The sequence below is a fragment of the Rhipicephalus microplus genome, unplaced genomic scaffold (assembly GCF_043290135.1).
Source record: "Rhipicephalus microplus isolate Deutch F79 unplaced genomic scaffold, USDA_Rmic scaffold_306, whole genome shotgun sequence".
Classification (NCBI taxonomy): domain Eukaryota; kingdom Metazoa; phylum Arthropoda; class Arachnida; order Ixodida; family Ixodidae; genus Rhipicephalus; species Rhipicephalus microplus.
In genome coordinates, this window is record NW_027464875.1 from 17,501 (window position 1) to 32,500 (window position 15,000).

General features: G+C 61.7%; 2 non-coding genes across 2 annotated transcripts; both read right to left on the minus strand.

The window, feature by feature from the left end:
* Window positions 1–728: 728 nt before the first annotated feature.
* On the minus strand, window positions 729–881 carry LOC142793535 (5.8S ribosomal RNA). The gene has a single exon (XR_012891615.1). It is a non-coding gene; the product is annotated as a 5.8S ribosomal RNA (ribosomal RNA).
* A 1,719-nt stretch (window positions 882–2,600) lies between these two features.
* On the minus strand, window positions 2,601–4,415 carry LOC142793528 (small subunit ribosomal RNA). Its single transcript, XR_012891608.1, has one exon. It is a non-coding gene; the product is annotated as a small subunit ribosomal RNA (ribosomal RNA).
* Between the last annotated feature and the right edge of the window lie 10,585 nt (window positions 4,416–15,000).

The window sequence follows — 15,000 nt, forward strand, 5'->3', positions numbered from 1 at the left end:
GTTTTTTGAACGGGACGGGAACTGCGAAGCACTTAGACCGACGGCGGACTACGACGAGAACGCCTTAAGCTTCGCCAACGTTTCGCCAACTCGTGCGGGAGACTTTTTCCGCTTCGCGGCAAGTCGTCGCGCCGTGCTCTCCGCATCAACCGCGTACGCAGCGAACCGCAAACGTCGGGCGCAGCCTCCTCACCTCCCTGCGCTTTGCGCGCGAACGTTCCCTGTTCGCGCGGCAAAGCCTGGAGGAGGCACGGCCCCGCAGCGTGTTCGAGCGCCCGGTCTACGGGACACCCTGCTTACTTCGAGGGCAACAAGCGCAACGCAAGGCTGCGATCTCGCGCACTTTGCGCACGGCTGGAGAAGCTTTGCTGGCCGGCTTTCGCTCCTCGTGTTTACCGTGCGTTAAAGTTGCGCGTCCGTGGCTCTCGCAGCTCTTGCGCGCCCGGTCGCAGAGAGGAGTACGCAACCTCGACCGCACTTTCCCTGCAGGCTTCCTTCCGACTCGAAGTCCTGCGGCGGTCTCAACGAGGTGCCACATCCTCAATGCAGTCGGTCGCCCCCGTTTCGGTTGGGCTCTGGCACGACGGTCGCCACCGTCTCGCCCTTGAGTGGCCGCTGTTGGCGCTCGCTGTGAGGTGTTCAGCGTGCTGTCCGTGTTGCCGACGCGGTCAAAACGAGTCGACGGCTCACGTTCCCTTGTGCGCCGAAGGCTCTCTTGATATGTGATCCGACCCTCAGACAGACGAAGCCAAGGGAAGACCCAAGGCCGCAATGTGCGTTCAAAGAATCAGTGCTCAGTGTGTCCTGCAATTCACACCAAGTCTCGCAGCTGGCTGCGTTCTTCATCGACCCGAGAACCGAGTGATCCACCGCTTAGAGTCGTGAAAAAGTGTTTGTTCAATTCCGTACAGTCAAAACCAAACGTTTCTGGCACTCGGCCAAACAGTGGCCAAGAAGGGCGCTTTTCAGCGCACGCTTGGACTCCAAAACTCTGCCGCGCCTTTTTCGGCTGCCGCAAATCGAGCAAACGGTGTGTTTCGGACGGCGTTTCGCTTTCGCTACTTGCGAGTGCTTTCGTGGTCCACCCCTCTATAAATACTCGGGAGGCGTCGAAGCCGGTTCTCCAAGCCGGACCCGTAGGTATCGTTGTGTGCTCGCTCTCATTGGCCCGCCTAACCAGAAAATGCCTGCGGTACACCCATTTGGATAAGAGTGCACGCAGATGCGGGCCTCGACGGCTACACATTTCCTCGGGCGGCCGCCTCCCGGCCTCCGTGGAGCGCGGGATGCACGGTCCCATCGACAAGCCTCTCCCGTTTTTACCGTGGCGTCGCGGTTCACCACGGCAGGCGGGTCGGTCTCCTCCGCATAAAAAGGGGGACCCCCGCTTTTTGTTCCACGAAATCGCACAAGCTTTTTTCGCATCCACGGTTTGCCACCGCACACCAAAATGCCGATCCGGCTGCCTACTTTAGCCAACAGGTGGAGCCAGGCGCGCCGTACTTGCGCGGCACTTCCCACGTCCACCGAAGTCGGTGCCAAGGACCACTTTCGGCGCCGGAGCCGCGTACGAGCCTACTCGAGGCGGAAGAACGAAGCCAGCAAGGGCCTGGCCGCAAGTGCGTTCAATTGTCGGGACGTCCAAGTCCCTCGTTCTTCCGTGCTTCCTCTTTCGGCAAGTCGTTGCGGCACCTTCCCAAAGCGCGCAGACCCGCTAATCGCGACGAGCGCGACGTGGCCGTGCCGCCTTTCCCTCGGCAGCAAGCAAAACGCCTGGCAACGTCGACGCTCCCCTAACCGCGATCTCGCACCGTGTTTCGTGTGGCGAATTCAAAAGCCGGCCGGCGCTGCTGCAACCATTACGGTCGGTACGCATACGCCGCGGAGGGCGGGACGGTCATCGGAGCGTGCGGTTCCTCCATCGAGTACTGCGCACCTCGGCCGTCGCATCGCCGTGCCATGACCGGCCGCGCGTCAACGCGAACCGGTGCCAGCGAGATCCCTCGCCTGCAAGAACCGACCGGCAGCCTCCGTCACCCGAGGACGCGGAGGCGCTTGCCGCGGACGGCGGGACGGTATGCACTGGTGCACAGCGGACCCGTCACATCGCCAGTTCCTTGACCGACCGCCGACGCTTGTGCCGTTCCTCTCGTACTTGGCAGTCGCCGCGCGATTGTCGGGTCTCGTTCTTGCACGCTCGAACGGTCGGGAGGGCACTCGGCTGGCGTTTCGGGAACGCGCAGCCTCGCCTTCTACCGACGTAACCACGACTCGCCGTTCGCGCTCCGCCGCTCCTGTTTACAGTACTAGGCGGTCCCGCAGCGGTCGGGTCGCGCATTTCGAGCGCTTCGAGCCACGGTGCAGTGGCGGGTCGAAAGCCGACCTATGAGTGCGTTGCGCCGTTTGTACCCGCGTCCGCCACCTGGCCGACCGTCCAAGGTCGCGGTGTTGGCGTCCGCTGGGCGCAACAATTTGTCACGGGGTGCCGCTCCACATTCAGGCAGCCCCGTGGGGAAAAGCCGACCCCGCGTCCAAACGGGGTCAGCGGCAGAAAGTGTCGGGCGCAGACGCAGCTGAGGCGCTCACCCTTCACAATCCGTTAATGATCCTTCCGCAGGTTCACCTACGGAAACCTTGTTACGACTTTTACTTCCTCTAAATGATCAAGTTTGGTCATCTTTCCAACAGACCGGCGCAACCGAAAGGCCGCGCCGGACATCGGTCCGAAGACCTCACTAAATCATTCAATCGGTAGTAGCGACGGGCGGTGTGTACAAAGGGCAGGGACGTAATCAACGCGAGCTTATGACTCGCGCTTACTGGGAATTCCTCGTTCAAGGGGAACAATTGCAAGCCCCTATCCCAATCACGAAAGAAGTTCCACGGGTTACCCAGTCTTTTCAGACAGGGATAAAGACACGCTGCTTCCTTCAGTGTAGCGCGCGTGCGGCCCCGGACATCTAAGGGCATCACAGACCTGTTATTGCTCTGTTTCGTGCGGCTAGGAGCCGCTTGTCCCTCTAAGAAGGTTGTAAGGTGCTGGGAACCCCGCACCTATTTAATAGGCTAGAGTCTCGTTCGTTATCGGAATTAACCAGACAAATCGCTCCACCAACTAAGAACGGCCATGCACCACCATCCACCGAATCAAGAAAGAGCTCTCAATCTGTCAATCCTCCCAGTGTCCGGGCCGGGTAAGTTTTCCCGTGTTGAGTCAAATTAAGCCGCAGGCTCCACTCCTGGTGGTGCCCTTCCGTCAATTCCTTTAAGTTTCAGCTTTGCAACCATACTTCCCCCGGAACCCAAATACTTTGGTTTCCCGGAAGCTGCCCGCCGAGTCATTTGAGTAACTCAGGCGGATCGCTGGTTGGCATCGTTTATGGTCAGAACTAGGGCGGTATCTGATCGCCTTCGAACCTCTGACTTTCGTTCTTGATCAATGAAAACATTCTTGGCAAATGCTTTCGCAGTAGTTCGTCTTGCGACGGTCCAAGAATTTCACCTCTAGCGCCGCAATACGAATGCCCCCGTCCGTCCCTCTTAATCATTACCTCGTATTCCAAAAACCAACAGAACAGAAACGAGGTCTTGTTCTATTATTCCATGCAAGTTTATTCAGGCGACTCGCCTGCGTTGAGCACTCTAATTTTTTCAAAGTAAAAGCACCGGCCATCTCGAGGCACACAATGAAGTGCACCAAGAAAGAACCGGCATGATGTTCAGTCCGAGCCGTCGCATCGGGTAGATGCACTACTCGTCTGGAACTGAGATCCAACTACGAGCTTTTTAACCGCAGCAGCTTTAGTATACGCTATTGGAGCTGGAATTACCGCGGCTGCTGGCACCAGACTTGCCCTCCAATTGATCCTCGTTAAAGGATTTAGAGTGTACTCATTTCAATTACGGGGCCTCAAAAGAGTCCCGTATTGTTATTTTTCGTCACTACCTCCCCGTGCCGGGAGTGGGTAATTTGCGCGCCTGCTGCCTTCCTTGGATGTGGTAGCCGTTTCTCAGGCTCCCTCTCCGGAATCGAACCCTGATTCTCCGTTACCCGTAACAACCATGGTAAGCAAGTAACCTACCATCGAAAGTTGATAAGGCAGACACTTGAAAGAAACGTCGCCGGCTCGTGGCCATGCGATCAGCACAAAGTTATCCAGAGTCACCACACAATACGGGCCGAAACCCGATCGATCTTGGTCTAATAAAAGCACCCGTTACCCAAAGGGCTCCAGGCTCACTGCATGTATTAGCTCTAGAATTGCCACAGTTATCCAAGTAGGAAGAAACGATCTAAGGAACCATAACTGATTTAATGAGCCATTCGCGGTTTCGCCTTATTTCGGCATGTACTTAGACATGCATGGCTTAATCTTTGAGACAAGCATATGATTACTGGCAGGATCAACCAGGTAATCGTTCGACTGCGCGTCCGTCCTCGCCTTCGGCGGGCCGGACGCAGTCTGTGTGCGGCGGAGGCCACCTTCAGGCGCCCCAACACGCTTATTTTGCACTCCGAGATGACGGCGTTCGAGCTCGCTACGGCACAACCTTCCCGAAAGACGAGTGGGAGCCGTGCGGCAAGAAGCACGTTCATGCTCGCTCTTTTTCGTTGCATCGACTCGGTCGCGCCGTGCGGGTTGCCCAAGCCCGCTGCACTGTCGGTGGACCGGCCGGAACTAGCAACGGAGCCGAGACTGCAAAGCCGCCAGACGACGGGTCACGCCCGCGTCTTCGGCGCTTTCGCATCTGAATCGCCCGAGGACGACACGGAACACACCTCGATATCGTGGTAAAACGGCACCGTCCGACAACCAGCCCCTAACGCATCAAGCGGATGAGGCTGCAGACGACTGCCGTGGATTCCCCTGGAGCAGACCCGAGGACACGCTTGACGAGGCCGAAGCCCGCCGCATATCAGACACCCGGTCGCTTTCGCGTACGCCGCTCACGAGAACCCCCACATAATAGCAGCGATAAGTACCCAGACCTCCTTGGGCACTAATACGAGCGTACTCGAGAAAATTTCACCGCGGGTGTGCCCCGAAACGTGTGGCACGTTGAGCGTGCCACAAGTCTACGTCGCTCTCAAACCCGCCGAGGTCGTAGAATTTGCGACCCTACTCACGAAATTCCCACCGAGGATACGGCCGCAAACGTACCGCACCTTGGGTAGGCCACGAGTTTGTGCAACACTACGCTGACGGCACAGCACCGAGGTCGTGCGCGCACGCACGGGAAAATTCCGCCGCGGTTTCTGCCGAAAACGTGAGGCACCACGACTCTCCGCAAGTTCGCGTCGACTGCGAAAGACCGAAGTCGTGAACGACGTGTCCGCTACTCGCCGCCGACACGCTGGACACCAAACGTACAACGACTCGACGGCGTAGTAGAGGCCCACGACGCGGTTTTCCTTAACGACGTCTCGGCGTGGCACCGACAGGTTAGAACGGCCGACCAACGTTCCCTGTCCGCCGTTCGGCTCAGTCGAAGGGCTCGGCGACTTCGGCAACGCTGCGAAGCCGCACGGTGACGCACGCCATGTCCCCATTTTTTTTTTTTTTCTTTCTGCGTCTGCCGGGGTGCCCCTATAATAGCAGCGATAAGCACCCAGACCGCCGTGGGTCGCTCGCCCCGGCTGACGTGGTTTTTCGTACTCCTGCGGCGGTCGCCGTCAAGCACGTCCAAATACGCTACTTTCGTGGGCGCATTCACGCTCTTTCGCTTCGCCGGAGTGCCAGCACTCACTCTGCCAAAAACGGCGAACATCCGAGCGGCGGTTCCCACTTTTGCGTCGGCGTCGCAAACCCCGCCCCGGCAGACGAGGTTTGCCGTACTCGTGCGACGGTGGCCGGCGGGCACGTCGAAAGACGCCGATATCGTGCGCGAATTGGCGCACCTTGGCTTCACCGGAGTGCCGCCACTGACTCCTCCAAAAACGGCGAAGATCCGAGCGGCGCTTCCCACTTTCGCATCGGCGTCCCGAACTCCGCCCCGGCTGACGCGGTTTACCGTACTCGTGCGACGGTCGCCGGCGAGCACGTGGAAAGACGCCGATATCGTGCCCGAATCGGCTCCGTTCGGCTTCGCCGGAGTGCCAGCACTGGCTCGGCGAAAGACGACGAACATCCGAGCGACGGTTCTCACTATTGCGTACGCGTCGCAAACCCCGCCCCGGCAGACGCACTTTGCCGTACTCGTGCGACGGTCGCCGGCGAGCACGTAGAAAGACGCCGATATCGTGCCGGAATCGGCCCCGTTTGGCTTCGCCGGAGTGCCAGCACTCACTCGGCCACAAACGGCGAACATCCGAGCGGCGGTTCCCACTTAGCCGTCGGCGTCCCGAACTCCGCCCCGGCAGACGCGGTTGCCGAGCTCGTGCGACTAGCGACCGCGAAGCCGTCTCGCGACGCCGCTTTCGTGCGCGGCTCCCACTGCGACCTGGGTCACCCGAGGTCGACGAGCAAGAAAGAATGTCGAAAAAAAATTTTTTTTTTTTTTGCGTCTGCCGGGGTGCCCCTATAATAGCAGCGATAAGCACCCAGACCGCCATGGGTCGCTCGCCCCGGCTGACGTGGTTTTTCGTTTTCCTGCGGTGGTCGTCGTCAAGCACGTCCAAACACGCCACTTTCGTGGGCGCATTCGCGCTCTTTCGCTTCGCCGGAGTGCCAGCACTCACTCTGCCAAAAACGGCGAACATCCTAGTGGCGGTTCCCACTTTTGCGTCGGCGTCGCCAACCCCGCCCCGGCATACGCGGTTTGCCGTACTCGTGCGGCGGTGGCCGGCGGGCACGTCGAAAGACACCGATATCGTGCGCGAGTCGATGCTTCTTGGTCTCGCAGGAGGGCCGCCACTCACTCCTGCAAAAACGGCGAAGATCCGAGCGGCGCTTCCCACTTTTTCGTCGGCATCGCAAACCTCGCCCCGGCAGACGCGCTTTGCCGTACTCGTGCGACGGTCGCCGGCGAGCACGTCGAAATACGCCGATATCGTGCCCGAATCGGCCCCGTTTCGCTTCGCCGGAGTGCCAGCACTCACTCGGCCAAAAACGGCGAACATCCGAGCAGCGGTACCCACTTAGCCGTCGGCATCCCGAACTCCGCGCCGGCTGACGCGGTTGCCGAGCTCGTGCGACTAGCGACCGCGAACGCGTCTCGCGACGCCGCTTTCGTGCGCGGCTCCCATTGCGACCTGGGTTACCCGAGCTCGACCAGCAAAAAAGAAGGTCGAAAAAAAATTTTTTTTTTCTGCGTCTGCCGGGGTGCCCCTATAATAGCAGCGATAAGCACCCAGACCGCCGTGGGTCGCTCGCCCCGGCTGACGTGGTTTTTCGTACTCCTGCAGCGGTCGCCGTCAAGCACGTCCAAATACGCCACTTTCGTGGGCGCTTTCGCGCTCTTTCGCGTCGCCGGTGTGCCAGCACTCACTCTGCCAAAAACGGCGAACATCCTAGTGGCGGTTCCCACTTTTGCGTCGGCGTCGCCAACCCCGCCCCGGCATACGCGGTTTGCCGTACTCGTGCGGCGGTGGCCGGCGGGCACGTCGAAAGACACCGATATCGTGCGCGAGTCGATGCTTCTTGGTCTCGCAGGAGGGCCGCCACTCACTCCTGCAAAAACGGCGAAGATCCGAGCGGCGCTTCCCACTTTTTCGTCGGCATCGCAAACCTCGCCCCGGCAGACGCGCTTTGCCGTACTCGTGCGACGGTCGCCGGCGAGCACGTCGAAATACGCCGATATCGTGCCCGAATCGGCCCCGTTTCGCTTCGCCGGAGTGCCAGCACTCACTCGGCCAAAAACGGCGAACATCCGAGCAGCGGTACCCACTTAGCCGTCGGCATCCCGAACTCCGCGCCGGCTGACGCGGTTGCCGAGCTCGTGCGACTAGCGACCGCGAACGCGTCTCGCGACGCCGCTTTCGTGCGCGGCTCCCATTGCGACCTGGGTTACCCGAGCTCGACCAGCAAAAAAGAAGGTCGAAAAAAAATTTTTTTTTTCTGCGTCTGCCGGGGTGCCCCTATAATAGCAGCGATAAGCACCCAGACCGCCGTGGGTCGCTCGCCCCGGCTGACGTGGTTTTTCGTACTCCTGCAGCGGTCGCCGTCAAGCACGTCCAAATACGCCACTTTCGTGGGCGCTTTCGCGCTCTTTCGCGTCGCCGGTGTGCCAGCACTCACTCTGCCAAAAACGGCCAACATCCGAGCGGCGGTTCCCACTTTTGCGTCGGCGTCGTAAACCCCGCCCCGGCAGACGCGGTTTGCCCTACTCGTTCGACGGTCGCCGGCGAGCGCGTCGAAAGACGCCGATATCGTGCGCTAATTGGCGCTCCTTGGCTTCTCCGGAGTGCCGCCACTCACTCCTCCAAAAACGGCGAAGATCCGAGCGGCGTTCTCCACTTTCGCATCGGCGTCCCGAACTCCGCCCGGGCTGACGCGGTTTACCGTACTCGTGCGACGGTCGCCGCCGGGCACGTCGAAAGACGCCGATATCGTGCCGTAATCGGCCCCGTTTGGCTTCGCCCGAGTGCCAGCACTCACTCGGCCAAAAACGGCGAACATCCGAGCAGCGTTTCCCACTTTCGCATCGGCGTCCCGAAGCCCGCCCCGGCAGACGCGGTTTGCCCTACTCGAGCGACGGTCGCCGGCGATCACGTCGAAAGGCGCCGAATTCGTGCACGAATCGATGCTTCTTGGTCTCGCAGGAGGGCCGCCACTCACTCCTGCAAAAACGGCGAAGATCCGAGTTGCGCTTCCCACTTTTTCGTCGGCGTCCCGAACTACGCCCCGGCTGACGCGGTTTACCGTACTCGTGCGACGGTCGCCGGCGGGCACTTCAAAATACGCCGATTTCGTGGGCGCATTCACGCTGTTTCGCTTCCCCGGAGTGCCAACACTCACTCTGCCGAAAGCGGCGATCATCCGAGCGGCGGTTCCCACTTTTGCGTCGGCTTCGCAAACGGCGCCCCGGCAGACGCGCTCGTGCGACGTACTCGTGCGACGGTCGCCGGCGAGCACGTCGAAAGACGCCGATATCGTGCTCGAATCGACCCCGTTTCGCTTCGCCGGAGTGCTGCCAGTCACGGCGCAGAGAACGGCGAACAAGTGTTTTTTTTTTTTTTTCCTAGAATTTGTGTTATAGAAGGCACATTTGATATCGGACGATAATTTTCAACTTTATCACGCGCACCGATTTTCGTGTAGAGGTTTGCAAGTTTATGGGAATTTCTCCACTTGGAATAATGCGATTTAGTAGTACTACGAGAACTTCATGGATGTACTCAAGGGTACGGGGCAAGTCAGTTACGTCAACACCTGCAGATTTTTTACACTTCAAACTGAAAATTGTTGGTTGTGAGTCCTCGTGTGATATTAAAGGCCGATTCGCTAACACATAGAACAAAGAAAGAAAGGAAGAAAAAACGCCCGCGCTCGCTCAAGAAACCTGGGTTCGCAACAAGTGGCAACAACAAGCAACCGAGCGAGTGCGCCAAAACCCGTGGCGGCCGAACAAACGCGAAGTCCCAACCGCGTCAGCCGGGGCGGCACGGGACAGGAAAAATCACTTCAGCCGGGGCGGCGGGGCACCGAATAAACCTCGTCACCTCGTCGCAGGATAAAAGAGGAAACAAAAAGTCTAAACAGCGTCTGCTGGAGCGAATGCGTAATAAAACAACAACAACAACAAAAAAAAAACACCCGCGCTCAAGAAGTCTGCAATCCTCACAAAAGGCGACTGTGACCGAGCAGCGTCAGCCGGGGCCGTGCGGAAACGGAAAAACCGCGACTACCGGGGCGTCGAGGCACCGAAAAATCCACTTCAGCCGCGGCGAAAAAAAAAACAAAAAGAAAGACGGAGGGGGGGGGGGGAACCACGTCTGCCGGGGCGAAGGAAAAAAAAAAACGCGTCTGCCGGGGCGAGCCCGGGTGCGGCACCACCGGGAAAACTGTGGCAAACAGACATGGCGATCGAGTGAGTGGGCCGCCAGCCAGGCTCAGCCAAAAAGTGCAAAGTCCGAACTGCGTCAGCCGGGGCGGCAAAAACCGCGTCAGCCGGGGCGGCGCAAAAAACCGCGTCTGCCGGGGCGGCACGAAACCGCGTCAGCCGGGGCGGGGCGAAAACTGCGTCAGCCGGGGCGAAAAGAAAAAAAAAAAACGCGTCTGCCGGGGCAAGCCCGGGTGCGGCACCACCGGGAAAACTGTGGCAAACAGACATGGCGATCGAGTGAGTGGGCCGCCAGCCAGGCACAGCCGAAAAGTGCAAAGTCCGAACCGTGTCAGCCGGGGCGACGCAAAAACCGCGTCAGCCGGGGCGGCGCGAAAACCGCGTCAGCCGGGGCGGCACGAAACCGCGTCAGCCGGGGCGGCGCGAAAACTGCGTCAGCCGGGGCGGCGCGAAAACCTCGTCAGCCGGGGCGAGCGAAAAGGGGGGGGGGGAACCACGTCTGCCGGGGCGAAAGAAAAAAAAACGCGTCTGCCGGGGCGAGCCCGGGTGCGGCACCACCGGGAAGACTGTGGCAAACAGACATGGCGATCGAGTGAGTGGGCCGCCAGCCAGGCTCAGCCCAAAAAGTGCCAAGTCCGAACTGCGTCAGCCGGGGCGGCAAAAACCGCGTCAGCCGGGGCGGCGCGAAAACCGCGTCTGCCGGGGCGGCGCGAAAACTGCGTCTGCCGGGGCGAGCCCGGGTGCGGCACCACCGGGAAAACTGTGGCAAACAGACATGGCGATCGAGTGAGTGGGCCGCCAGCCAGGCACAGCCGAAAAGTGCTAAGTCCGAACTGCGTCTGCCGGGGCGGCACGAAACCGCGTCAGCCGGGGCGGCGCGAAAACCGCGTCTGCCGGGGCGGCACGAAACCGCGTCAGCCGGGGCGGCGCGAAAACTGCGTCAGCCGGGGCGAGCCCGGGTGCGGCACCACCGGGAAAACTGTGGCAAACAGACATGGCGATCGAGTGAGTGGGCCGCCAGCCAGGCACAGCCGAAAAGTGCTAAGTCCGAACTGCGTCTGCCGGGGCGGCACGAAACCGCGTCAGCCGGGGCGGCGCGAAAACCGCGTCTGCCGGGGCGGCACGAAACCGCGTCAGCCGGGGCGGCGCGAAAACTGCGTCAGCCGGGGCGAGCCCGGGTGCGGCACCACCGGGAAAACTGTGGCAAACAGACATGGCGATCGAGTGAGTGGGCCGCCAGCCAGGCACAGCCGAAAAGTGCTAAGTCCGAACTGCGTCAGCCGGGGCGGCAAAAACCGCGTCAGCCGGGGCGGCGCAAAAAACCGCGTCTGCCGGGGCGGCACGAAACCGCGTCAGCCGGGGCGGCGCGAAAACTGCGTCAGCCGGGGCGAAAGAAAAAAAAAAAAACGCGTCTGCCGGGGCGAGCCCGGGTGCGGCACCACCGGGAAAACTGTGGCAAACAGACATGGCGATCGAGTGAGTGGGCCGCCAGCCAGGCACAGCCGAAAAGTGCTAAGTCCGAACTGCGTCTGCCGGGGCGGCACGAAACCGCGTCAGCCGGGGCGGCGCGAAAACCGCGTCTGCCGGGGCGGCACGAAACCGCGTCAGCCGGGGCGGCGCGAAAACTGCGTCAGCCGGGGCGAGCCCGGGTGCGGCACCACCGGGAAAACTGTGGCAAACAGACATGGCGATCGAGTGAGTGGGCCGCCAGCCAGGCACAGCCGAAAAGTGCTAAGTCCGAACTGCGTCTGCCGGGGCGGCACGAAACCGCGTCAGCCGGGGCGGCGCGAAAACCGCGTCTGCCGGGGCGGCACGAAACCGCGTCAGCCGGGGCGGCGCGAAAACTGCGTCAGCCGGGGCGAGCCCGGGTGCGGCACCACCGGGAAAACTGTGGCAAACAGACATGGCGATCGAGTGAGTGGGCCGCCAGCCAGGCACAGCCGAAAAGTGCAAAGTCCGAACCGTGTCAGCCGGGGCGACGCAAAAACCGCGTCAGCCGGGGCGGCGCGAAAACCGCGTCAGCCGGGGCGGCACGAAACCGCGTCAGCCGGGGCGGCGCGAAAACTGCGTCAGCCGGGGCGGCGCGAAAACCTCGTCAGCCGGGGCGAGCGAAAAGGGGGGGGGGGGGAACCACGTCTGCCGGGGCGAAAGAAAAAAAAAACGCGTCTGCCGGGGCGAGCCCGGGTGCGGCACCACCGGGAAGACTGTGGCAAACAGACATGGCGATCGAGTGAGTGCGCCGCCAGCCAGGCTCAGCCCAAAAAGTGCCAAGTCCGAACTGCGTCAGCCGGGGCGGCAAAAACCGCGTCAGCCGGGGCGGCGCGAAAACCGCGTCTGCCGGGGCGGCGCGAAAACTGCGTCAGCCGGGGCGAGCCCGGGTGCGGCACCACCGGGAAAACTGTGGCTAACAGACATGGCGATCGAGTGAGTGGGCCACCAGCCAGGCTCAGCCAAAAAGTGCCAAGTCCGAACTGCGTCAGCCGGGGCGGCAAAAACCGCGTCAGCCGGGGCGGTGCAAAAAAACCGCGTCTGCCGGGGCGGCACGAAACCGCGTCAGCCGGGGCGGCGCGAAAACTGCGTCAGCCGGGGCGAAAGAAAAAAAAAAACGCGTCTGCCGGGGCGAGCCCGGGTGCGGCACCACCGGGAAAACTGTGGCAAACAGACATGGCGATCGAGTGAGTGGGCCGCCAGCCAGGCACAGCCGAAAAGTGCTAAGTCCGAACTGCGTCTGCCGGGGCGGCACGAAACCGCGTCAGCCGGGGCGGCGCGAAAACCGCGTCTGCCGGGGCGGCACGAAACCGCGTCAGCCGGGGCGGCGCGAAAACTGCGTCAGCCGGGGCGAGCCCGGGTGCGGCACCACCGGGAAAACTGTGGCAAACAGACATGGCGATCGAGTGAGTGGGCCGCCAGCCAGGCACAGCCGAAAAGTGCTAAGTCCGAACTGCGTCTGCCGGGGCGGCACGAAACCGCGTCAGCCGGGGCGGCGCGAAAACCGCGTCTGCCGGGGCGGCACGAAACCGCGTCAGCCGGGGCGGCGCGAAAACTGCGTCAGCCGGGGCGAGCCCGGGTGCGGCACCACCGGGAAAACTGTGGCAAACAGACATGGCGATCGAGTGAGTGGGCCGCCAGCCAGGCACAGCCGAAAAGTGCTAAGTCCGAACTGCGTCAGCCGGGGCGGCAAAAACCGCGTCAGCCGGGGCGGCGCAAAAAACCGCGTCTGCCGGGGCGGCACGAAACCGCGTCAGCCGGGGCGGCGCGAAAACTGCGTCAGCCGGGGCGAAAGAAAAAAAAAACGCGTCTGCCGGGGCGAGCCCGGGTGCGGCACCACCGGGAAAACTGTGGCAAACAGACATGGCGATCGAGTGAGTGGGCCGCCAGCCAGGCACAGCCGAAAAGTGCTAAGTCCGAACTGCGTCTGCCGGGGCGGCACGAAACCGCGTCAGCCGGGGCGGCGCGAAAACCGCGTCTGCCGGGGCGGCACGAAACCGCGTCAGCCGGGGCGGCGCGAAAACTGCGTCAGCCGGGGCGAGCCCGGGTGCGGCACCACCGGGAAAACTGTGGCAAACAGACATGGCGATTGAGTGAGTGGGCCGCCAGCCAGGCACAGCCGAAAAGTGCTAAGTCCGAACTGCGTCTGCCGGGGCGGCACGAAACCGCGTCAGCCGGGGCGGCGCGAAAACCGCGTCTGCCGGGGCGGCACGAAACCGCGTCAGCCGGGGCGGCGCGAAAACTGCGTCAGCCGGGGCGAGCCCGGGTGCGGCACCACCGGGAAAACTGTGGCAAACAGACATGGCGATCGAGTGAGTGGGCCGCCAGCCAGGCACAGCCGAAAAGTGCTAAGTCCGAACTGCGTCTGCCGGGGCGGCACGAAACCGCGTCAGCCGGGGCGGCGCGAAAACCGCGTCTGCCGGGGCGGCACGAAACCGCGTCAGCCGGGGCGGCGCGAAAACTGCGTCAGCCGGGGCGAGCCCGGGTGCGGCACCACCGGGAAAACTGTGGCAAACAGACATGGCGATCGAGTGAGTGGGCCGCCAGCCAGGCACAGCCGAAAAGTGCAAAGTCCGAACCGTGTCAGCCGGGGCGACGCAAAAACCGCGTCAGCCGGGGCGGCGCGAAAACCGCGTCTGCCGGGGCGGCACGAAACCGCGTCAGCCGGGGCGGCGCGAAAACTGCGTCAGCCGGGGCGAGCCCGGGTGCGGCACCACCGGGAAAACTGTGGCAAACAGACATGGCGATCGAGTGAGTGGGCCGCCAGCCAGGCACAGCCGAAAAGTGCTAAGTCCGAACTGCGTCAGCCGGGGCGGCAAAAACCGCGTCAGCCGGGGCGGCGCAAAAACCGCGTCTGCCGGGGCGAAATAAAAAAAAAAACAAAGAAAAAAGCCCGCGCTTAATCAAAAGAAAACAAAGAAAAAAGCTTGCGCTTAATCAAAAGAAAACAAACAAAAAAAGTTCGCGCTTAAGCCTGGCGGTGGAACCACCGGGGCAAACAGACCTGGCGATCGAGTGAGTGGGCCGCCAGCCAGGCACAGCCAAAAAGTGCAAAGTCCGAACCGCGTCAGCCGGGGCGGCGCGAAAACCGCGTCAGCCGGGGCGGCGCGAAAACCGCGTCAGCCGGGGCGGCGCAAAAACCGCGTCAGCCGGGGCGGCGCAAAAACTGCGTCAGCCGGGGCGGCACGGAAAAACGAAAACCGCGTCAGCCGGGGCGACATCAAAATGAGGAAAAAAAAAAAAAAAAAACTGCCTTAGGACACCTGCGTACACTTTCATGCGTTTGGGCATATCTCTCTGTAACACGCGCGCCCCTCGTTACGCGCGGCACTCTGTTTTCTCCGACACCCATATTTCGGCGGCATGTGGCACGCGCGCCCGTCCCTACGCACGGCACACCGCAGTGCTTTCTCGATATTTTTCTTTTCCTCCAACACCGTCATCTATAGGCTTTTAGTGACCTGTTGCTCGTGGCACAAGTTCGCTTGCTCTGACACCTCTTGCATGCGCACCGTTTTTGCGCACGGTGCTATGCCGCAAAGCACGGCAGTCGCATGCGTTTCTCTCAGG